At 37.0% G+C, this 25,922-nt stretch overlaps 1 long non-coding RNA gene across 1 annotated transcript in view; it reads right to left on the minus strand.

Moving 5' to 3' along the window:
- Window positions 1-24,310, minus strand: part of LOC307179400 — a 116,456-nt gene extending 92,146 nt beyond the window's left edge. The window contains exons 1-2 of the long non-coding RNA XR_013825377.1: window positions 24,217-24,310; window positions 3,575-3,707 (exon numbers count right to left, since the gene is read on the minus strand). This is a non-coding gene — a long non-coding RNA (uncharacterized lncRNA). The remainder of the gene's footprint in view (window positions 1-3,574; window positions 3,708-24,216) is intronic.
- Window positions 24,311-25,922: the final 1,612 nt, after the last annotated feature.

A 25,922-nucleotide genomic window follows, 5' to 3' on the forward strand; every position in this document is an offset into this window, starting at 1 on the left:
GAGTAAGATCCTGAAATATTTATCTATGATTATCTTAAAGCAAAGGAAAAGGTCACATATGGCTTTATATCATAAACATAATACATTGTCCAGGAAGCATTCCCAAGGTGTCCCTTTTCTTCAGAGTGAATGCTAATTCTCAAGGGAAGAGGAATTTTGGTCTTTGTGGTTTAGCTATGATTAAAAAAAATAAAAATCAGAAAAAGACACACTCAAAAAAATCTTTTTTTTTATTGCCAATTAATGATAAGTCCATCTGGTTCTCTGTAAGTTGAGGAGCTTGGCACTTAATAAATGCTGGGTGCATAGAACTGAAGTGATATCAGTCTGGAGGAAAACATCTTATATTTATAAGACATTCTTATATAAAAAGCTATTTTAAAAGGATGCACCTTACTTGTTATGCACTTATTATGCTATAAGATGTCATGGGGGTTGGCCAAAGACAATAAGATTCAATTCCTATCTGTGAGAGCATCCAGTCTTCTGTGGTAGCACAACACAACTTTTTTTTTAATCATAGCATTGGGGTTTGAAACAAGTTTTAGCACTTGCAAATTGTTATAGGAGCACTGAGTCAAAATAAGTAATGCTTCTTGAGTTTTGGGAAAGGTACAAAAATATTTATCAACCTATGCAATACAGAAAAAGTTATTCAGTTAGTATATAGGTGAGAGATGGAATGTACAAGCAAAAATAATATCACAAGTGAAAAGCAGGAGGGCATGACAGACCCAAAGAGCCTCAAGAAGACATAGTATGTATCTTAAAACTTGGCAGGGATAAACCAAGAACTGACCATTACAGACCCATTTATTTTTCCCGTAAAAGATCAATGGAAGGCTTCCCTGGTGGCACAGTGGTTAAGAATCTGCCTGCCATTGCAGGCGACACAGGTTCGAGCCCTAGTCTGGGAAGATCCCACATGCCGTGGAGCAACTAAGCCCGTGCGCCACAACTACTGAGACTGAGCGCTAGGGCCCATGAGCCACAACTACTGAGCCCGAGGGCCACAATTACTGAAGCCTGCGCACCTAGAGCCTGTGCTCTGCAACAAGAGAAGCCACCGAATGAGAAGCCCACACACCGCAACGAAGAGTAGCCCCTGGCTCGCTGCAACTATAGAAAAGCCTGCGTGCAGCAACAAAGACCCAAGGCAGCCAAAAATAAAAATAAATAAAATAAATACATTTATTAAAAAAAGATCAATGGAATTTAATAGTGTATTAATAAGAAATATATCTTATTTTAATATGGTTCATTCTATGAATATAAAGATAATTTAGTATTATATTTAATTGACTATCAAAGACAAAAACATCATTGAACATTTATATAGATGCATTAGAAAAATTCTGATAGACTTCATGATCTACGTAATGTTTAAAAAAAGAAAAAAAAAAAACCTAAGTAATAAGCAGAGATGGGAAGTTCTTTAAGTTAATAATCTACCCAAATCCTATAGCAAATAAAATATTTAATAGAGAATTGTAAGGTACATTCCTTTAATATGGAGATAAGAAAAGAATGGCTGTCCTCACTTCTTTGGTTCAATATAATATTGTAGAGCCTGGCTATCACCGTTACACAAAGAAAATCAAAAACAGAAACAAAGACTTAAAGATTTATGGAAAAAAGTAAAGAAGTGTCCTTAGTTGCAGGTGACATTACCATATACATAGAAAAGTTAACAGAATAAATAGACAAACTATTAATACTAAACAGAGTTCAGCTGAGTGATATATCATTGATAAAAGGACTTAAAATGTTAAAGATGTCAATTATTCTAAGCATCAATCTATAATTTTCATTCCATTACAATCAAAATTATAGCAGAATTTTGTGACCAACTCAACATCTTTTTTTTTTTCAGATTTGATTTTAGTAGTTATAGAGCTCCATTCTTCAACATAAAACTTAGTAAGACTAGTAGAGAGCGGAGGAGGGAAGGGTATTTCTCACACTTACAGATAAGAAAGACTTACTACCAAGTTGTGAAACTAAAACAAGAAAACAACAACAACAACAAAAGCAATAAAAAATAAATCTATGGCATTCCTGTTGCAGGTGCAGAAGCATACTCAAGTAGGTGAACTAATAATCGAACTAAGTATAGCCAGAAAAAAAGGAAATGTGAAAACAATAAGCTATTACTTCAAACTCATGAGACAGGTCTAAAAAAGTGGATATGGCCAAGTATTGGTGAAAATATAAAAAATGAGAAGCTTCGTACAGTACATCTACCTTACGATCCAGCAATGCCATTTCAGGGTATAAACCCCAGAGAAATTCTTGCACAGATTCATAGGTAAATATACATAATATTATTCATTCTACTGTATTTTTTTTTAAACAAGATGCTGAAAGCACTGTATTCATCTACACAAGGAGAATGGATATTAAGGGCTACTATGGGGCATTTAGAAGTAAAAAAATAAATTCACATAGTCCCATGTATATCAATTTTGAAAATACTGTCAAGTGAAAAAACATAAAATAGAGAATGATCTTTATGGCACCATAACATCTATACTAATTAAAAACGGATTCACACAAATATACACTTTACAAAGGACACATATCCAAGAATATTTACTACTGCATCACGTGAGAAAAAAGAATGACCCAACTATTTGCATTTGAGTTTCAGTAAGGAAATGAATACATAAATAAAAATAAAATGAATAAGATGATTACTGTGTATGGAAAACAATAAATAACATATGTCTTGGACTTAGTGTTCAGTAGAGAAAAAACATTAGGAAGAGGATGAGTGGTGTTTTGATTATGAAAGGTCAAACGTGCTAAGAAGTCTAGACATAGATGGTGAACTCCAGCCTATGGGATTTGTTCTGCAGAACAACAGGAACCCATATGATTTTGATAAGTATTCTGAGTAAAAGTTAAATTTTCAAATATATTTCACATTTGGTGATTTGCTCCAACTATCCATCCCCCTCTTAGAGGTCACAATCAACATTTGCAAACTAAAGACTCTTAGAGGGACTTACCTGGTGGCGCAGGGGTTAAGAATCTGCCTGCCAGTGCAGGGGACACGGGTTTGAGCCCTGGTCCAGGAAGATCCTGTATGCTGTGGAGCAACTAAGCCCGTGCACCACAACTACTGAGCCCACGTGCCACAACTAATGAAGCCCGTGTGCCTAGAGCCCGTGCTCCACAACAAGAGAAGCCACTGCAATGAGAAGCCTGCGCACCCCAACAAAGAGTAGCCCCCGCTCACCGCGACTAGAGAAAGCCCGCAGGCAGCAACAAAGACCCAATGCAGCCAAAAATAAATAAATAAATATATAAAGACTCAGAAATCCTATTGCAATGAAAATGTTTAATCTGTTTATTCCAGGATTTCTCAAATATAATTATTTTTTTAAAACTGAAACACCAAATTCACATACACATAAGCCCTGTGACCACAGCAGAGACCAACAGGAAGAAGAAAGACTCCTCTTCTTCTGTCCTAGCAAGTACTCAGCCAATTAAATGAAAAACCACGGACTCTTTGTTTACTATAGTCCTCCCAACTTCCTTTTTTCCTCTATAGAAGAGTTCTCCTTACCTTGCTGTGTAGGAACTTAAACGTGGCTCACCAAGTTTGCAGATCCTGAATTGCAAGTCGCAGCTGATCCTGAATAAACCCATCTTTGCTGGAGAAATATCTGGTAGTCTATCAGGTCAACACAAGATGGAGGCTGTAATCCAGAGAAGAAGATGGAAAGGAATTGGTATTTGATAAGAGGGGCACTATTTTCTCACCTGTAATAAGAAGGAACAATGAATGGACTATGCATTTACACATTCTAAAAATAAAAATAATAGTTTTTGGGGGTTTTTTTGGCCATGCTGCATGGCATGCGGGATCTTAGTTCCCCAACCAGGGATCAAACCCACGCCCCCTGCATTGGAAGCACAGAGTCTCAACCACTGGACTACCAGGGAAGTCCGTAAAAGTATTTCTTAAAATCTTATTATGCTTATAACTACTGTGCTGGACACACGCAGGTTAGGAAGACCAATGAGGTTACTGCCTCATGGAACTTTCATTTAGTAGCCATTTCAGACAGATGAAGGAAAGCAGAATTTCCCACCCCAAAATTTGCCTCTTTGGCATAAAGATTATTTTAGGCTCATTATTTATTTATTTATTTTTCATTTGTTTCTTTTTCTTTCTTTTCTTTTTTTTTTTTTTTTAGGCTAATTATTTTTAAGAAACAGCAGACATAGGAAAGGCTCTAAAAATTGAGTAGAAGTTCCCTTTTGTTAGACATTTACGTTTATAAGGGAAATCTCCATCTGTAAGGGTGTTGTCCTCTCAGTACCAGGAAGAGGAGTTGCCTAAATATCTAGAATCTCTTATCAATGAAGAAAGGAGGGACTTAAATCAATCTGCATAACCACCACACCCTTACTTACTGGACTTTTCCTGGTAACCTCCGGAAACTGTCTCTCCTTCCCCACCCCCAAGACCTTTCTTTGGTCTTTAGCTAGAGATGTTATTTAAGGTGATGGCTTGGGCCATTTGGGGGGAATTACTTAGTTTTCCTGGTTCTCTCCCATGTACGTAGGTGCACAGGAGGTATACGTGTTATTAAACTTCTGTTTTTGTTTTTGTTGTTGTTGCTAATGTCTTTTTGTTACAGATGGGTCTCAGCCAGAAGAGTGAAACAGCACTTAAAACAATGACCAGCTAAACTGGTTTTGTCTCCTTACATAGGTTTATTGATTAATCAAACCTTGACTTATTTTAGAGACAGCACTGAGAATGTGCAAGACAGGAACTCCTGTCTCCAGGATGACCTAAGGAACCAAGCATTTCAGTCTACAAAACTCATAGAATGGAAATGTAGTCACCGGAGCCCTTTACAAAGCAAGAAGTTCTTCAATAAGGAAAACCTAGCTTCTATCAGCATGAGTAACTTATACAGACTTATTCAAAACTGGCCAGTCAGCTTCCAAGTTTGAAATTCCCCTAACCCCGTAAATTTCACCCTGGACTCTGGATCAAGGAAGAGATTTGAGCCCTGCCTCCTGTCTCCTTGCCAGCTGACCTTGCAATAAACCTCCTTCTCATCTCTAACGTCTGTGCCATAGTATTGGCTTCTATGCATATGAGGCAGGGAATCCTAGCTGGGTAACAAGGGTAGAGGAAAAATGATTTTTCCTCCCTCATACAGATGATAAATAAACAAAAGTAAACAAATAAATGGAATGCTTTAAAGACAAAAAGGCAGTTTAGATGGAATAAGAGTAATGAGAGAGGAGAGTTTAGATGAGAGCAGTCAGAGAGGGCCTCTCTGAGGAGGTGGCATTTGTGCAGAGACCCAAGTGCAGGTATGAGCTGTGCTAAAATCTGAAGGAGGAATGCAGAGGAAAGCAAAGAGAAAAGGAGATCAGAGAGAGGAAAGTCCCATGATGCTGTTTCTAAACAAAAGCAAGTTTATGCCTCAGCAGGAGGCAGGTGCTTTTGCAGCTACTTGGGGTTAAAATAACTTAAAAAAAACCAAAACTCTAATGTCAGTTCATTTTAAAAAGAAATCTACTAGCAGCCCACCCTGAGGCACTTGACCATGGATTCCTACATCATGCCTTTCTTTTTTTCTGAGCATTTTGAGGTAAATCTCTACACGGTGTACTCTATGTCCCTGTTTTAATATTGTTTAATCTTTTTTAAAAAAATATCACCTGGGTGTTGTGCAAAGCTTGTTCTCAAACCTACTGCAAACATTACTCCAGTCTCCAATAACTGGTGAAATACTGCAACCTGATGTTTCAGCTGCTACAAAGTTCCTGGTTCCTTCAGGAATGTTTTACATTTCACTGGTGTAATGATAGAGATTATGATTTATCTACAGTATGTAATCACATCCATTAATAGTAACAGCACATTTTTACATTAATTATAATGAGAATTAATGGGTAGTTATATGGATTTTCGGCTACAAGGAAAAATTTTGGTACCAAGTACTCTTGTATAGCCAAAAATGAATTTATGCATAAATTTACTTTGGTAATTATTTTAGGAAATAATGAGATTTCAAGTTCCAGTTACCATGAATTATGGAAATTAGAAAAATATATATATATAGAGAGAGAGAGAGGGAGAGAGAGAGGGGGAGAGAGAGAGAGAGAGAGAGAGAGAGAAATTGGGCTTTGGAACTCTAAAGGGAAGGAATTTTATTGTAAGAGGAGGCAGTTTGGCATGGAGGTTAAGGAGGTAAAGACAGATGGACCTCAATTAAAACCTAATATCTGCCACTTATTGGCTTTTATTTAAACTTTCCCACCCTTGGTTTCTTCCTCGTTTGTAAGTTAGGACTCACGATAATGACTGCCCTGAGCTGTACAAATTTAAGGAGATAATTCTGTAAATTTTCAGCATGCTGCCTAGTATATCATAAATACTCAATAAATGGTAGTTGCATATATGGAGAATAGGGAGGCGGGTTTATGTAATAAAGCCTTAGGAAATGTATATATGTATTTTCCCTAAAGGTCTAAGAGAAGGTAAACTCATTTAGAACTATATTCTTTGATATCCACAAGAGAATATGGACCAAATATAAGTGAGGCTGAGAGAGCCAGGAGGTGAATATGGAAATGATACTTCATGGCCCATAAAATCAGAAAGGCATCACAATTTTGAATGGAACACCAACCACAATTAGAAAATAAATTCCCTCCTGGCATGCATATTATCCCTAATAAGGCAAAATGAACTTACAAGCATCTCACTAAAACACAGGGGAGTGAGATACTAAAATTCTTTAGGTGCCCAGGCCTGGTTAAAAGAGATTAATGTGTGATAGAAATTATTACTAATTTAGGACTTGCAAAATGCCTTCAAATGTTTACATGAAGCCTTACTCCCTAAATATTTCTCAATCTCTCTCTCCCTCACCTCCCTCATACTTATGTTTCTCAGTGTAACTACTCTTGCCTGGAAGGGTTGCAGAATATTTCTTCCCATGATGGGAAGAGATGGAGCTTTTTCTACATTTTGAAGTACTCAAAATCTTAATTATCTCAGTTTCATTTATTAAATCACCCAATCCTCATGGCAACCATTGTGGTAGTCAGGGCAGGGGCGGTTAGTCCCATTTTTGCATCTGGCAAATATTCGCCTTGAATTCTATTAAGATACACTCTCCTTCCTTCACTCAATTAATCATAAGGGTCTCTCCATTCTTTCAGACCATAAAAACAGAAGGCAAAATAACTGTACAATCAAGGTGGTCATTAACAATTCTCTGTGTGAATTTGTCTTTCTTTCATCCACTGCCTCAATTAAGAACACATCAGCATTATGAAGAAAAGAAAACACCTTGACATTTTCCAAATCTTGACAAAGCACAGAGCCTTCAATAATGTGATTTGCATTCCCTCCTGTATTTCCTACCGCAGGGTCTATTAAATGTCCCATGCAGATGGCTGTCAAGCAGGCCTGGGAACAATGTTGCATACAAAAATCTCCCTGGTGGATCCAGGAAAGGCACCCTCTGTCTTCTGCCTGCAGACTTGAAATGGCTTCTGCTTGAAGCCTTTTTGCCTTCATTAGTGGAAAATTTGCTTCACATTTAGAGACATGAACTCAAGGGATGCAGGCTAATGTTCTCTTAAATTGGGTTTAAGATTAGACCTCACTCCTAATATCCTGCCATATTTAGAGTCTTTAAGAATCCTAATTTCCTCCAAAGAGAGCCTAATTTAATCTCTCTTTCAGATGGGCCCTTGGCAATATGTGCCACATCTCAGAGAGACCCTAGCTCTGTTTCTCCACCTTCAATACCTTCGCTTAAGGGTATCCAAATTGGCTTTCCCCCATGAATCAGTAGCAGTGATTTGAAAAGACTTCATTTGGGCCTCATAGGGCACCATGTTTGTTACATACATGGCCCAATACAAAATGTGGCTAATTTCAGGGAGAGCTCTTTTGAACTCATCAGATAAGCCACTGTCTTGCTGCTGCAGATAAACAATAAACTTATATTGGTAATATGAGAGGGTAATTATCCAGCTCTTAAATAGAGAAGAGGACAATTCAGAGGTCAGTGGGCAAAGGAGAATCGAGATTCACATGGGATCCAAATGAAATCATCTCATGGCGTAGCTGGAGAGCATTTTCCTTAGTCATGCCTCCTTCCCTTCTGGTAGCAAAATAGAAATTGGAGTCTTTATAATTATTGAAACAAACTAATGTACACTTTAATATCACAAAACTGTCATTGTAGATTTTAAGCGTGGTAATGGAGCAAAAAGGTTATGAGATTTCAATCTATGTTCCCTTTATCCATCCGTCTATCCATTCATTCATTCATTCCTGGCAGCCACTGTTCTAGACAACTGGATAACATCACTGAACAAAAGAGCCATAACATCAGCTCTCCAGGTACTTACAGTATTATGAAGGAGACAGACAATAAACAATAAACATAAAATAATATTCTGCTGTGGAGACTTGTGTATTCCCTGAATATTAATCTTATTTTATCCTTAGGTCATTTTTTTTTTATAAACCTCTCTGAATCCATTTATCCACAAACTCTATCTCTTTATAGCACTTTTAAAGTCAAATTGGTGTGTGTGTGTGTGTGTGTGTGTGTGTGTGTGTGTAGGGGGGAGGATGACAGAAGTACAGCAATTTGCCTGAATTTAGGTATTAACTAATTTATAAACGAGGAAAGGATTCCAGCTGGTTTGTCTGACTCTGCCGTCACCCGGCAACTGCTATGCTGCACTACCTCTAAGAAACAGTGCTGCAGAAATGAATGAATAAAAGTAGGGTTTTAAAAAATAAACTATTTTGTTTCTTTCTGTGAGTCCTATGTATCCTACGTAGAATCCTAGGTAGAATAAAATCACCATTCCTGCTTTCTCTCGCTTTCTTTCTTCCCTTTCTTCAATCTTTATTTTTCCCTCCAACCCTCCCTTCACTTCTCACTTCCTTTAAAAAAAAATATATATATATATATAAAAAAGGAAGATTCAAGGCCCCTGAGAATACTCAGGTTAAAATAATCAATAATAAATTTCTGTTTGTGTTTATTTTTTATTTCAGTTTCCCTGATTCTGCAAGACCCCTAGCTCTTTATTTTTTAACCAAAAAAAATATGTTGAAGAATTTCCTTTTTTTTTTTTTTTTTTTTGTGGTATGCGGGCCTCTCACTGCTGTGGCCTCTCCTGTGGCGGAGCACAGGCTCCAGACGCGCAGGCTCAGCGGCCATGGCTCACGGGCCCAGCCGCTCCGCAGCATGTGGGATCTTCCCGGACCGGGGCACGAACCTGTGTCCCCTGCATCGGCAGGCGGACTCTCAACCACTGCACCACCAGGGAAGCCCAAGAATTTCCTTTTTTTATTTGACTTTTGCCATTCTCCTGTATTATCCTTCCCCTAATTAAAAAAAAAAAAAAAAAAAATCCTCAGGGGCTCCTCTTCTCTTCAAAGTAAAGTTCTTACCAAGAAGTCTTGGACTTTAGCAATTGGGTTCTAACCTATACTTATTTTCACATTAAAAATAAATAAATAAATAAAACTTCTTTTACGTTGCAATGAAATTATAGTGCCATTGATCTTAGAGATCTCCTAATGTAGTATGAAAATCCATGTACCATTTCCCTTTCTCCATATTATTATTTTTAATAAAATGGTAATACTTGGGCTTCCCTGGTGGCGCAGTGGTTAAGAATCCTCTGGGGCTTCCCATCCACATGTGTATGAGGGTTCTCTTTTCTATAAAAGACATACCGCAGATTAAAAAATATGAATTACTTGAGGGGTTCAATAGTAGATTTGAACTGGCAGAAGAAAGGCTGCTAAGCTTGAAGATAAGTAGAAATCATACAATATGAAAAACAAAGAGAAAAAACAATTACAAAATGAAAAGAGTGGGAAATAAGAACATGAAAAGATGCTCCACATTATATGTCATCAGGGAAATGCAAATTAAAAGAAAAATAAGGTATCACTACGTATCTATTAAAATGGCCAAAATCTGGAACACTGACAACAGCAAATGTTGGTGAGGATGTGAAGCAACAGGTATTCTCATATATTGCTGGTGGGAATGCAAAATTATTTAGATACTTTGGAAGACAGTTTGGGACTTTCTTACAAAACTAAACATACTCTTACCATATCAGCCAGAAATTGTGCTCCTTGTATGTTTCATGTGTACACTGTATTCCTATTTCTGTACACACTGCAATGTGCTCACCACCAAAAGTTTGTTTTCCATCCATCATCATACTGTTGACCCCTTTTACCCATTTCACCCTCCCCCTCCCCCCGCTTCTTCCCCTCTGGTAGCCCTTACTGTGTTCTCTTTATCTATGTGTTTCTTTTTGGTTGGCTTGTTCATTTACTTTGTTTTTGATTGTTTGTTTGGTAGCTTTTTATATTCCACATATGAGTGAAATCATATAGTATGTCTTTCTTCATATGACTTATTTTCACTTAGTATTTTCCCTCAAGGTCCATCCATGTTGTTGTAAGTAGCAAGGTTTTATCTCTTTTCATGGTTAAGTATATTCTATTGTACATAAATATCACAACTTCTTTACCATTTATGTGTTGATGGGCACTTAGGTTGTTTCCATATCTTGGCTATTGTAAATGATGCCACAATGAACATAGGGGTGCAGATATCTTTTCAGATTAGTGCGTTTATATTCTCTGGATAACTAGCCAGAAGTGAGATAGCTGGATCATATAGTAGTTCTTTTCTTAATTTTTTGAATAATCTCCACATTGCCATCCACAGCAGCTGAACCTACATTCCCATCCACAGTGTATGAGGGTTCTCTTTTCTATAAAAGACATACTGCAGATTAAAAAATATGAATGTGTTGATAGATACACAAATGGGAAAAATATATAACATGTAAACAAATCAAAAGAGAGATGGAATGGCTATAGCAATATCAGATAAAACAGATTTTAAGATAAAAAACGTGACAGAGATGAAAAAGTATGTTTTATCATAAAAAGGGTCAATCCATCATTATACTTATGATCATAAATGAATACACCTACGAATAGAGTGTCAAGATACATGAAAAAAACCTGATAGAATTAAAGATAGAAATAGGCAATTTAAAAGTTGTAGCTGGACACCTTAATACTCCACTTTCAATAAAATATAGAACAACCAGAGAGAAGTCAACAGAGATATAAAAGACTTGAACACCATATGAAACAACTAGGCATAACAGATACTCAAAGAATATTCAACCCAATGAAAGCAGAATATACATTCTTTTCAAGTGCACAAAGCAAAAAGAACATTATCTAAGATAGACCATATGTTAGGCCATAAAACAAGCATCAGTGTTTTAAAATGATTGAATTGTCTGACTGAAAGGAAATGGAATTGTCAATATGAGAAGAAAGTTTGGGAAATTCACAAATTTGTAGAAATTAAAAGAACACTCCTAAATAATCAGTGGGTCAAAGAAGAAATAATAAGATAAATTAGAAAACATTTTCAGATGGATGAATATGGCATATAACATACCCAAACTTATGGGATGCAGCTGAAGGGGTGGTTAGAGGAAAATGTATCTGTAAACACAACAACCATATTAAAAAACAAAGACCTAAAATAAATAGTGTCACCTCCCACCGAAGAAACTAGACAAAGAAGAGCAAACTAAATGCAAACAAGCATAATGAAGGAAAAAATAAAAATAAGTCCTGAAGTCAATGAAATAGAGAATAGAAAAAAATAGAGAAAATCCACAAAACCAAGAGTTGTTTTTTTTAAAATGTTTAAGAAAAGTGTCAGACTTTAGCTAGACTGACCAAGAAAAAAGAGAGAAGACAAATTATTAAAATCTGGAAAGGAAAAGGGGACAACATTGTCAACCTTACAGAACAATAAACGATTATAAGTGAATGGTATAAACAATTACATGACAACAAAATAAATAACCTGGATGATTATTTATGGACAAATTCCTAGAAAGACACAAACTATCAAAATGAATTCAAGAAGAAATTGTAAAATCTGAACAAGCTTATAACAGACAAAGAGATGGAATTAGTAATTAAAGAAAAACTCTACCCGCAAGGAAAAGCCCAGAAACAGATGGCTTTACTGGTGATTCTACCAAACTTTCAAAGAAAAATTAACATCAATTCCTCACAAACTCTTTCAAAAAGCAGAACAGGAAAAAAACAAAACAAAACAACAGAAAAGGAGGAAACACTTCCCAAACACTTTCTATCAGGCCAGGATTTCCCTGATTTGAAACTAGACAAAAATGTTACAAGGAAACCACAGACAATAACTCATATGAATACAAACTCAAAAGTTTTAAACAAAACACTAGCAAAACAAATCAAGCATCATAAAAAAGTGTTAGTTGTTATGTACAAATTTGTGAGTTGATCCCAGAGATGCAAGTTTTGTTTAACAAACATAACCAATGTAATATTACCATATTGATATTAATAATTACCATATTAGTATTTGAAAAGAATAGGAGACTTAATTGATCTGATAAAGGATATCTACTAAAACCCTTAAAGAAGACTTAAAAAAATAGTAGACCTAAATAAATAGGAAGACATCCCATGTTTATGGACTGTAACAACTAATTTTGTTAGGATGATAATACTTCTCAAGTTTTTCTATAGGTTGACTACAATACCTATCAAAATCTCAGCTGGATTATTTTTATAGAAATTGACAAGCTGATTCTTATAGTCATATGGAACTGAAAGAAATCCAGAATAGGCAAAACAATTTTGCAAAGAAGAACAAAGTTGGAGGACTCTTACTCCTCAATTTTAAAACTTAATACAAAGCTGCAGTAATCAAGGCAGTCTGGTACCAACATTAGGATATACATATAGATTAAATAAATTTGATAGTCCAGAAATAAACCATAACATTTATGGTTAACTGATTTTTAATAAGGGACCAAGAGATCCAATGGGGGAAAGATTTGTCTTTTCAATAAATGGTGCTGGGAAAACTGGATGACCACATGCAAAAAAGTGAAGTTGGACTCCTACCTAAAATAATATGCAAAAATTTCATCAAAATTGATAACAGACTTGAATATAAGACCTAAAACTATAAAACTCTTAGAAGAAAATATAAGCACACATTTTTAAGTATTTGGATTAGGCAGAGTTTCCTTATATATGACATTAAATTACAAGCAGAAAAAGAAATCAAGAAAAAGAAACTGGATATTATCAAAATTAAAAACTTTTGGACTTCAAAGGACACCACCAAGAAAGTGGTAAGACAACCCACAGAATGGGATGAAATGTTTGTAAATCATATATCTAGTAAGGCAGGGGTCCCCAACTCCTAGGCCATGGACCAGTAGCAGTCTGTGGCCTGTTAGGAACTGGGCTGCACAGCAGGAGGTGAGCGGCAGGCAAGCAAGTGAAGCTTCATCTTTTTTACAGCCGCTCCCCATCACTCATGTTACCGCCTGCGCACTCCTTATGAGAATCTAATGCCTGATGATCTGAAGTGGAGATCTGAGGCACTGCTGAGGCAGTGATGCTAGTGCTAGGGAGCGGCTGCAAATACAGATTATCATTAGCAGAGAGGTTTGACTTCACAGAGACCATAATAAATCAATTGCTTACAGACTCATATCAAAACCATATCAGTGAGTGGCAAGTGACAATTAAGCTGCATCTTACAGAGTAGACTGGACATAAGCAACACACTTCGGGTGTCACTGTCTCCCATCACTCCCAGATAGGACCATCTAGTTGCAGGAAAACAAGCTCAGGACTCCCACTGAGTGAGTTGTATAATAATTTCATTATGTATTACGATGTAATAACAACAGAAATAAAGTGCACACTAAATGTAATGCCCTTGAATCATCCCGAAACTACTTCCCCCCCACTCAGTCCATGGAAAAATTGTCTTCCACGAAACCGGTCTCTGGTGCCAAAAAGGTTTGGGACTGCTGTAGGAAGGGACTTGTATCTGGGACATTTAACAAAAGATCAGTCAACTCAAGAGTTACTAAGACATAAAATGAGATCGATAACATAGGTTGGCAAGGACATGGAGGAGTGGAACGCTCATACAATGCTGGTGGACTTTTATAATGATATATCCATTTGGGAAACCTAAAAATGCTAGGTGAAGAGTTACCTTAAAACTCGGCAATTCCACTCTTAGGTATATACCCAAGAAAATGCAAAACATACATCTACATAAACTTTTGTACTCAAATGTTTATAAAAGCATTATTCATAATAGCCAAAAAGCAGAAACAACCCAAATATTCATCAACGGACCAATGCATCAATAAATGTGGTATATCCATACAAAAGAATATTATTGAGCCAAAAAAAAAGGAATAATGTTCTGATACATGCTACAACATGATGAACTTTAAAAACACTGTGTTAAGTGAAAGAAACCAGACAAATAAGACTACATATTGCGTAATTACACGTATACAAAATTCCCAGAGAAAGCAAATCTATAGACATAGAAAGATTAGTTTTTGCTAGAGGTTTGGTCGAGAGAGAAATGCATAATAATGCTAAGTGAAGAGTTGGTGAAAGAGTGGTGACAATGTAGGAAAACTGAATGTTTCATAAAGGCCATCACCCAGAATCTAATGACACAGTTAAGAACTTTGATACTTTTATAGTTTCAGATAGAGAAGCTTGGTTTCTCACGTCTATAACAACCAACCCCTACTCGCCCCCATTCATCGCCACAATGACAAACACTGACTCTCTGGATTCAGGCATGTCCAGTGCTCTTTACTTCCCACACCCTTCACCAGCCCCCATCTTGTGGTGCAGGTGTCTGCTTATGTCTCCCCTGCTCTTTGATCCACTTCGCCAGGGCTGTTACCAGTGATAGCAACAGCCTATGCTTCCCCTGGTGCATTCAAGGGTCTTCCCTTTCAAGCTACTGAGGTCCTGCTCAGTTGCATGCTTAACTGTCAGAGTAAGTTGGTTTCCTGTAATTCTGTTCTCAAACTCCCATCTGGGGGGTTTAGATAAGTAGAAAATACAAAAGAACAATTTGTAAACACATGTTTCTGTAGCTCTGAACATAATGTGGAGGAACAAAGGAAAGTCAGAACTCCCTGATCTAATCTTTGGAACCGTAAAGAAGTCATGACTATTTTGATTTATTTAATTTTGTGGAAAGAGCACTTGAGCCTAATGTTACTGAGGTTTTGGCTTCCACATGTTAATTGTTTTAACATTTTCCTCATTTAATAATGCACAGCGTAAGTAATGGAAACAAAATTATTTCATATTTTCTTTACATATTTTCCCTCTAATATGTAGTGTGAAACAGCATTTGGTTTGTAGAAAGGTGCTCAAAACAAAGTCAGTGAAAAAGTCTAGTGACAAGATCCTTGGGTAAGGACTTGGGATATATGTTTTGTCGTGGTTTGTTTTCTCCACAAAATGCTATGTGTTCGGCACCCTGTATTAAGTACTTTGCCCACCGTGGAGGCGATAGAAATGTTTAAAACATAATCCCTGCTTTCTGGTAACTCAATTTCCTGGGGAAACTATAAAGGGTACACAAATAGTATGAGATATGAAGTGAAATATAATATAGAAAGAGATGCTTACAATCACCTGAGACTGAAACGAACTGGTTTCAAATTTCCACATTATAGTAAGATAACATGTCGTCAAATGAAATACCATCCCAGTACCTTTGTTAATGTTCTGAGAGTTGGGTCTGGAAATGGAGGAACCCAGATAGAAAGGAAGAATCTTGAAATTCTGTCCATGTAACATGCCAGAGAGAGAGTGAATTTTCTATACTGGTTCTGCGTTATCATATGCAATATAACTCTCCTGTTTGGTCCTCAGCAACTTTACTGTAAAATAATGGACTTGGGCAAGAAATGTGTGATGTATCTTTAAGATCTAACAGTTCACATCTACTAAGACCTATTTCCCAACCCGTCCTATATTTTTCCAGCATATTTATTAGGTTTGTTAACTTTCTACCTCATCTAAGGCATAAAAACACTTTTCTAGGTCTTAATGCTTACAAAGATATGTATGCGAAAAAACAAAGTGCTATTATAAAAGGAAGAAAATCAAATAAACTGAGAGAAACAACAGAGGAATACCTAATTCTCAGAGTTTTACATGAGTTGTTTTCTTCTAGGAAAGCATTATAAATCAACTGCATGGTGAGAGTACATAATTTACTTTTTGGAGCTATTTTGTGAACATGGTGAAATAAATTAGCATAAGGTTGTAGAAGAGGAAAGAAAAATAATGGTGAACAATAAAAGATGTAGTGTTGTCTTGAGAACTAATTAAGTTAACGTTTCTACTGAAGGGACCACACGGCTGAGAGCCTTGGCTATGTGGCCTCTCCTATCTGGGTAACTGGTTTCATGTAGCACATGCTGCTACAGTAATCAGAACCAAATCTAGCAGACCATTCTTTCAATGTTTGTGGAAACTAAACGGATGGGCAAAATTCAACCTCTTAAGCCAGTGCCTGTCACCATCTCATACAGTGATCTTGCATTTAAGTCAATTCAGGGTTAAAGTTGAACTTCTCTTTCTTCTAAATCATCAGTAAGTCAACTAACATTGATTGTCCACACTATGGCAGGTAGTTACTAACTGCTGACTACAGAATGTAACAAAATGGGCATGCTTTTCCTTTTACAGAGCTTACAGTCTAAAATGGAAGGTAAATGGTAAGTGAAGTCTGTGGAAACCAATTTGCCCATCATGACAGGATCTGCTTCTTGGTCAGTGGGTTGATATTTCCACATCCATTTTCATCCCCTTCTGCCTTGCTATGAATCCTGGGAGGCTGAAAACTGTTGGACTCCATCATCCAGGCTCCTTTGGATACCAGATGAATTTGGGCCAATGGGAGGCACCAGCCAGAGAAAGGACAGCCAGAAGAAAGAGAAGTCAGGATACTTCTTTCTCATCTGTTTTCTTTATGGCTGTGGTTCTGGAAAGGGCTGGATTCCTTTACGTACTGCCACAGTTCCTTCTAAGAAACTTCTCTTTCAAGGTTCCGGATCATGCCTGGTTCTAGTAACACAACTTCATCCTTTTCCTTTTTAGGTCTGAAAGTGGGACTGTCATCTGGCTGCCAGAAGTCAGATGTTTCATTAACCACTGTTAGTTTCCTTAAACTGGCTCACACTTCTGCAATTATCCTTTCACTAAACTCTCATGAATTGAATAATCTTAGTGTTCCATTGTTGAACTTTGATGATATGACCAGCACAACTAAGAACAAGGTTAAACTGGGAATCAAAATGAGTATTCAAAACTTAAAAAAACTTAATGTAGACATATAAATTTACACATCATTCTTTCAATGTAAGGAAAATAGCTTTTCTTGGAATATATGCATACTGATTAGACTTCAAACTTGCCTTTATTGCATGATTCTCACATCTAATGAATCCTGTCCAATTTCTGATTTTAATTTTAGCAAAGAGATATGAGAACTTACACTTATAAAATGAGTACAGCATCCATTTGGAATTTATCCCACTCTTGTATTGCTTTTGCTCACATAAAGTAGGCACATTTTTTTTTTGCTACATTCTTTATTGTGTGTTTATGAAATATCCCATCTTGTTTTCATAAATGCAACAATTCTTCCTTTCTACACTCTAATTAAGTATTACAAAAACACAATGAAATACAATTAATAATTGCAATGAAAAATACAAATGGAAAAATAGGGTTGGAAACAAACACAACATATTCGAATAAACAAACAATGCAAATGGTAGCAGCAAGTGTCAAGGCATCTTAGAGGAGCCTGTTGGCTGTGTATCTGTATTTTTACCCAGAAAATGTACTGTGTTCATTAAACCAACATTTTGGTTAATTAGAAGAGAATTGTAAGAGTTTTACTATTTAATATGAACATTTACAAATAAAATTACTAAGACTATGAAAGCATGAGAAGTTTGTACCTAACAGCCTGGGAGAAGGGAAGCCAGGAAGTATTCCCAAAAGAAGTGATATGGAAGTTAATCCACACCTGAAGGATGACTAGGATTTATTAAGGCAAAAAGGGATGATTATTCCTCTAAGAAAATGGCATGTGGAAGATGCTGATATACAAAAGGAAGCACAAACTCAGAGAAAGAGAGAAAATTCAATTGAGATGTAAAGTCAGGACTCACTATGTGATATTATACAACTTGGCCAGTGTTTTACCTCTACAAGTAGATATTAAAATTCACCTCATGGAGATGAGTGAGGGTTAAGTGAGATGGCACATGGAAGTTCTCAGTAATGACTGTTCTACTTAGGAAGGTTAATCTACTCTTGCTGATATCAAGGAGAATAGGTTTGTCCCATATTGTTATTAAAGTCCCGAAAAAATACACTGTGATATGTATGACTAAAATATATGACTAAATGACTAAAATATGACTAAATGTCACAATATGACTAAAATACAACCAGTCCCTGTTTAAAATATTGAAAATTCTAACTTTGTAATGAGGCTGCAGCTATTCATTTGGTCATTATTTAATGTCACGAATGATTTATTTTAAAATATGAAAAAAACATTATAATGCACTACAAATCTGTGAGAAATATTATTGCTATAATAATGATTATGAGAATTGCCAAAATAATGAATGTCTATTACGTCTCAGAGCTGTTTCAATTGTTCATAAATAGACTTATAGGTATGAGACTTGGGGTTGCTCTCTGCCTAAATCCACTCCATCATCAATAAAATCGGATTTAAAAGCCTGATATTTAAGCGCTGGATTTCACTTCACTGCCAGTCTCCCCACTGGCCCCTATAGTCCTCATCCACTTTAATTCTCTAGCTGTGAGAAAGGCAATATCCTGATTGTGATATTGGACTTAAGAAAACTTAACAGGATTGAGAACTGAAAATTTGTTTTGTTTTGAATTTTAAGGCAATATACTGAGGTTAATTTTTCACTCCTGTAAAATATTGCTATGTAAATCCCTATATATTATTCTGAAAAAAAGTTTTTTCATTTAAATTCCTGGGTTTCTTTTCTTTGCAGCATTACAACTTGAAGGTGACACTTGGGTACTGATTTAAAGTTCTTTCAGGTGACACTAAAACAGCAAGTCCCATGGATAATGTGTTACTGGATGTCCCATGTGTATGTAGGTGAGAGAAAGAGAAAGTTATACCCACATCTCACCCTTGTCCTAAGGACCAGGCTATTCCGTTTGGATCAAAATTCTAAGAGATTAAAATCTTACTAAAATGGGGGCAAGGGGAATGTTATCTCCTAGATATAAAAATAGAAGAGCTTACAGATGCACTGACAGGATGTCCTGGATCTTCATTATAATAATTATTTAGGGCTTGGTGCATAGATGAAACATTATTTACCTTATTTTGATAATTGCTGAACTCCATGATAAGTACATTGGGATTCTTCATGCTATTCTCTCTGCTTTTATGTGTATTCACAATTGATGATAGTAAGTTTTTGTTGTTTTTAAGTTCACCCAGTGTGGCTTTACCTGGAGCTTCTCTCACCTGTACTGCCTTAGGTCAGACACAGCTATGAAACCTCCACCTCATTTCTACTCCTTCCTGTCTTCCTCCAGCCTGTGCACTGTCTATGCAGTCACCTCAAGGTCTGCAGAGAATCAAGGTTAACTCTAGCTTTTAATTCAGGGAAATGGGAACCCACCTTCCGCCTCAAGTCCAGACTATCCTCATCCCCATTTGCCAGAGTTCTGCAGTAAGCATCTTCTCAGTAATATTAAGAACATGATACCATGCTTCCCATTAGGATATCTCTCCCTTGGGGATTTCAGAGGGAGGAACAGTAGCTGGATTAAGGCAAGGTCTAAATACTGGTCCCTTAGTCTGACACAATTTTTTTTTTTTTTTTTTGGCTGCACTGTGCCACTTTTGGGATCTTAGTTCCCCTACCAGGGATTGAACCTGGGCCCCAGCATTGGAAGTGTGGAGTCCTAACCACGGGACTGCCAGGGAATTCCCAGCCCGACACAAACAACAGCAACGAAATGAACCATAAACCCCAGTATATCTTAAAAACTTAGAGGATCCTGCCTTTATTCATCTTGCTAATGAGTGCCACGTAGGCATTCTAGCTACATGGTTTTGGATTGAAATATAGTTGACCTACAATATTATGTATGTTTCACGTGTACCACACATTAATTTGACATTTGAATACATTATGAAATGATCACTAGGATAAGTCTAGTAACAATCTATCCCCATATGAAGTTACTACAATATTATTGACCATATTCCTTACACTGCATATTACATGCCCGTGACTTATTTATTTTATAACCGGAGGTTTGTACCTCTTAATCACCTTCACCTATTTTGCCCCCCAACCTCCTTCTCCTCTGACAACCACCCATTTGTTCTCTGTATCTCTGAGTCTTCTTTTATTTTGTTTTGTTTGTTTGTTTTGCTTTCAGATTCCACATATAGGGTGAGATCCTACAGTATATGTCTTTCTCTGTCTGACTTACTTCACTTAGCATAATACTCTCTAGATCCGTCCATGTTGTCACCAATGGCAAGATTTCATTGTTTTAGGGCTAAGATTTCAATGTATATATGTGCCAGATCTTCTTTATTCATTCATCTATTAATGGAAACTTAGGTTGCTTCCATATCTTGGCTATTGTAAATAGTGCTGCAATGAACATTGGAGGGCATGTATCTTTTCGAATTAGTGTTTTGTTTTCTTCAGGTAATCTAGCTACAAATTTGAGGCTTATTCTCATATTCTCTCTCTCTCTCTTTTTTTTTTTTTTTTGGCTGTGCTGCGTGGCATGTGGGATCTTAGTTCCCCGACCAGGGATCGAACCTGGGTGCTCTGCAGTGAAAGCAGAGTCTTAACCACTGGACCGCCAGGGAAGTCCCTCTCACATTCTTTTTCAATAGCACTATATTCCCCATTCCTGCTCACCGCTTTCAATTCAGAACGAATTATTTTTATCTGGATTATTTTAAAGGCTTACTTTACTGGACTTCTTGCCTGAAGTTAGTTACCAGGCTACCCATTCTCCAGACTGTTTGGCAGGGGGCAGGTGGGAGTACCTTCTATAACTCAAATCTGAACTTCTATCACCCTTCCATTCAAATTACTGCTTATCTCCCCTCCTGCCTCAGAAACACATCCTCTTTCAAGAAGTGGTAAAATTCCTTTTTAGATACACATTATCCCATGTGCTGCGCCAGCTCACCTATCATCACTTTCAGTCACAGGAAAATTTTAACCAGACCTCAACCACACCTCACTTTTCACGTCTCTCCATTTTGCACGCTCTTTGCCTCCTCATATTCCTGTGAACATCCAAAACAATTGCATTTTGCATTATCTCAAGTTCTTTAGCATGTCTTATTTTTCCCTAAGAAGTAAATCAATATTGAAATGATTTGCACTTCAATAAGACTAGAAAATCCTGAAATCACTGGTCAGAGATTTTGTGTGTGTGTGTGTGTTTGTGTGTGCATTTATGACTTGGTATATTAACATTCCCATGGCCAACAAGCCTTCTGAAAATCTGTTTATTCAATACAGTGTTCCACACCACCCAAGTCAAGGAACAAGCTCTTTCCCATGGTTTGCAAACTCTGCCGGACTTGGCACCTAAGTTCCTCTCTCTTAACTCCAGCCACAGCTTGTCCTCCTAATTTAAACTTTATTATTAACAAACTATACACCTTGCCTTTTCATACCTCCACACCATTATGCGTGATCTTCCCTCTCAAATTTCTACCTTTACTTACCAGCTAATTCAGCTTATCTCTTTTAGACTCAGCTCAGTCATCATCACCTTTTAAAGGTTCCCAATATCTTTGTTCATGCAGCTCCCTCTTGAAGAGATGCCATTCCATACCTCTCTTACTGCCTAATACTGACTACACTTTTGAAGTGCAGCTTAGATAGGAAAAGAGTATGAAACCATCCTTGGATGACTTGACAATAAAATACCTTTCTATTTATTTACAGCAAATTTTATCAAGATTATATGTGTGTATATATTTTTTCCCTTTAAAATATATTCTTCTCTATAAGAAGGCTTTTCTTGGAGTCAGCTTTGTGCCAGCCACTCTGCTAGACAGCTGTAATAAATAGTAGGTCATCTATTATCATGCATGTAACAGACCTGAGCCTTATCCTATGCCTGGCTGATGGCCGTTCCAATCATAGACAATCCCATTTTTAGTTGCTGTTTTTCTAACTCCTGACCCCACCCTCTGTCAGTAAGAAGAGAGATGGATAAAGAACAGCTCTATTAGAAGGGAACCCTCCTACACTGTTGGTGGGAATGTAAATTGATACAGCCACAATGGAGAACAGTATGGAGGTTCCTTAAAAAACTAAAAATAGAGCTACCATATGACCCTGCAACCCCATTCCTAGGCATATATCCAGAGAAAAACATGGTCCGAAAGGATACATGCACCCCAGTGTTCATTGCAGCACTGTTTACAATAGCCAAGACATGGAAGCAACCTAAATGCTCATCGACAGAGGAATGGATAAAGAAGATGTGGAACATATATACAATGGAATGTTACTCAGCCATAAAAAAGAATGAAATAATGCCATTTGCAGCAACATGGATGGACCTAGAGATTGTCATACTGAATGAAGTATGTCAGAGAAAGAGAAATAGTGTATGATATCACTTATATGCGAAGTCTAATAAGAAATGATACAAATGAACGTATTTACAAAACAGAAACGGATTCACAGACATAGAGAATGCACTTACGGTTACTAGGGGGGGAAGGGTGGAGGGAAAGGATAGTTAGGGAGTTTGGGATTGACATGTACACACTGCTATATTTAAAAAGGGTAACCAGTGAGGACCTACTGTATAGCACAGGGAACTCTGCTCAATGTTATGTGACAGCCTGGATGGGAGGGGAGTCTGGGGGAGAATGGATACACGTATATGTATGGCTGCAATATTGTTAATCCACTATACCCCAATATAAAAATAAATTTTTTTAAAAGAATAGCTCTATTAAGAAAACTACTCAACAAAGTACTTGTTTTCTCTCGTTTGAGTTGTGTGGAGACTTGTTAGGAGAAGGGATACGAGGTGCTCATCAAACAAAGGAAAGTGACTTTGGGAAGTGACATTTGGAGTGGAAGACTCATCACCTGAGGTGGACTTTCGGTTGTGGAATTTCCATTGATAAATATGAGACTGACACTCGAACAAGCTTGCATCTTGGAAATAAGGAGAGGAATGAAAGCTAACTTTATTGTCTTTCTGCTATGAGTCTAATCTACTGCTTCATTCAACAGCAACTTCCTAGGGAGCACCTGTCCTGTGCCTGGAATGGAGCTAGGTAGTGGGTTTCAAAAGTCAACAAAAAAGTCCAATCAAGACTTTGCCATCACAGAGCTGACTGACCAGCTGACATCTGAAGCTGACAAATGTTTGGAGACAGGAAATACTGAGGACGTGGAAGAATGTATAATACTGAGGTTATTTCTTTTTTGTTGAGGTTATCCTACTAGCCCATAGGGACTAGCTTCAGAGCTGCAAAATATTGCTGTAGAATATAAAAATATATAAATTTTGATGGACACCTAGTGTCTAGAACTGAAGTTCATGCTTGCTTATATATGTAAGGAAGGAAGATTAGATTTGAAGACAAAATAATAAATATAAGACCCAATTCTGCCACTTTATTAGGGAGTAACCTTGAATAAATCACATCACCTCTCTGACCTTTCTCTGCAAAACCTAAGCACTGATACCTAACTTGACAGATTCTAAGGGCTGTGAGAAAAGCTCAATTAGGACAATAAAGGGGAAAAATACTTTGTAAACCAACAAGACCTATGTGAACTTTGCTTAGTATTGTTGCTATATGAACCAGTCACGGACGGAGCAGGTGAAGACAATATTAATTTGTATGACTGAACAGATGGATGGTTCTGGTCTGCTAACTTTCAAAAGCTCCCTGCATTTCTGCACCAAAGTTTCCCTTGTTTTTATGGTTTGGTCTTCTCTCCCTTGAAAGGATGAGTTTTAGAAGAAAACCAAAATCATTATTTTTAGACTTTGTCCAAGACTCTGTGGTGATGAAATTTCCATAGATAAACATAAGATAGACACCAAAATGGATTCGTGTCTGTTTGGGGGCCAGTGGTGGACTTTGTCAGTTGCTCTGCCCAAACTCCCCCCCACACTCCCACCCCAAGCCTTCTTACCTGTTCTGTGTGCCCATCTGCAATCTGTGTGTCTTCTGTCTTGTACCTGCAACTTTCTTACAGGACAGCCTTTGGTTACTGGAGCTGCTTTTTCCTGAAAGTACAGAAATTAGAATTGTCTGGTTGTTTACAGTTCAAACCAAACAGGAACAACTCAAAGTCAAGGATGGACTAGTTCAGGAATAGGAAAGCCCAGTTTCCTTCCCTAGAGTTTGGATACTTCAGAGCTCATCTATGTACTGAACGGAGGCTGAGACTGTCCTAAAATTTCACCCTTGTTTGGCTTCTTCCTCTTGCCAAATCTCCCCCACTTCCTCTTGTCCTATTTCCCTAACTATTTTCCCTGTTTTTCTTTAGAGCACTTCCTTATTAAATGTTCCTCATTTCTGAGTCTGCTTCTGGGAACCTGACCTAAGGCAAATCCCCTTAATTTTGGGAAGCTAAAATACACATACTCTAAGCAGCTGGCTAAGGACCCCCAGCATGGATTTGTCTAAGTAGGTGGGAGAAGAATGACTGCGGAATAGAGACAATTATTTTGGCAACAACAGAGGCTTTATCTCAAAACTTTTCCCTTTGAAGACTTTATTGAATAAAGTCTAGTGTTAATAAATGTATTCAGTAGTAACTGAATTTCTCCTTGCAGTATTTACTATAACAGGCCCTGAGGGCATATAAGACATGATTTTTCAAACTAGAAGAGGAGACATATTACTTGACAATAAAAAGACTAGAATTTTATATTATACTTAAAAATTAATACCCATTGTCCTAATAATTTATGGAGTGTGAAAAAACTTACATTTATTGAGTATAGATTACTTTATATATATTATCCCATTTAATTCTCATCACAACCCTGTGAAGCAATTATTCTCACTTGAAGATGAGGTGAATAATGTAAGAGCAATACAATAATTTATGCACAAATACACATAAAGTAGGTGACTGATTTGCTGCAACTTAAATCAAGTGTACTTCAAATCCTGTGCTTATTGCACTATGCCGTAGAGTTTCCCTAAGTAGGACACAAGACAAGAATCACTCGAAAACAAACATGCAAACGGCAACAGTGATTTAAGAAGCTATTGAATGAGAGGAGATTTATATATTAGTTCTAGTAAATTGGATGGTGCAACCTTTTCACATTTACATGTATTGCACTTAAACACAGATGTGCATATGTCTTTCACAATTCTCTTGGTATTTAGTGGGTTTTAGTGTCTGGAAATCTCATTCTCCTGTACCACTCCTATTCTGAAGCATCCTGGCTGAACTGGCATATAGATAATATGTTCTTTGACTATAAGACATGACCTTCATCCTCAACCTAGAAAAGTGAAATGATTGTTATAGTTACTATGGTTGAAGATAGAATTAGATACAGATCTCAACTCTGACACCTACTAGCTATGTGATCTTGTGTGAGTGTAACATTGTGATCCTGAGATTCCACTGTGGGTAAAAAGGGGATCGAACTATCAGAAGTTATCACAATTAAGAGAATATGTATACCTTAATTAAGAGAAGTAAGAGAATACATATTAAGAGAATAAGAAGAATGTATACTGAATTAATGCTTATTATTTCATCCTTATTTTTCTCATGAATCTCAGAAATGGATAGTAAGTCATAGTTATTTGTGTTCTGGGTCAAATAAAAGATGAGAGGTTCCTTGAAAGACAGACAAGATCATGGAGAAGTTC

This window comes from Stenella coeruleoalba (assembly GCF_951394435.1).
Source record: "Stenella coeruleoalba genome assembly, chromosome: 20".
Lineage (NCBI taxonomy): Eukaryota > Metazoa > Chordata > Mammalia > Artiodactyla > Delphinidae > Stenella > Stenella coeruleoalba.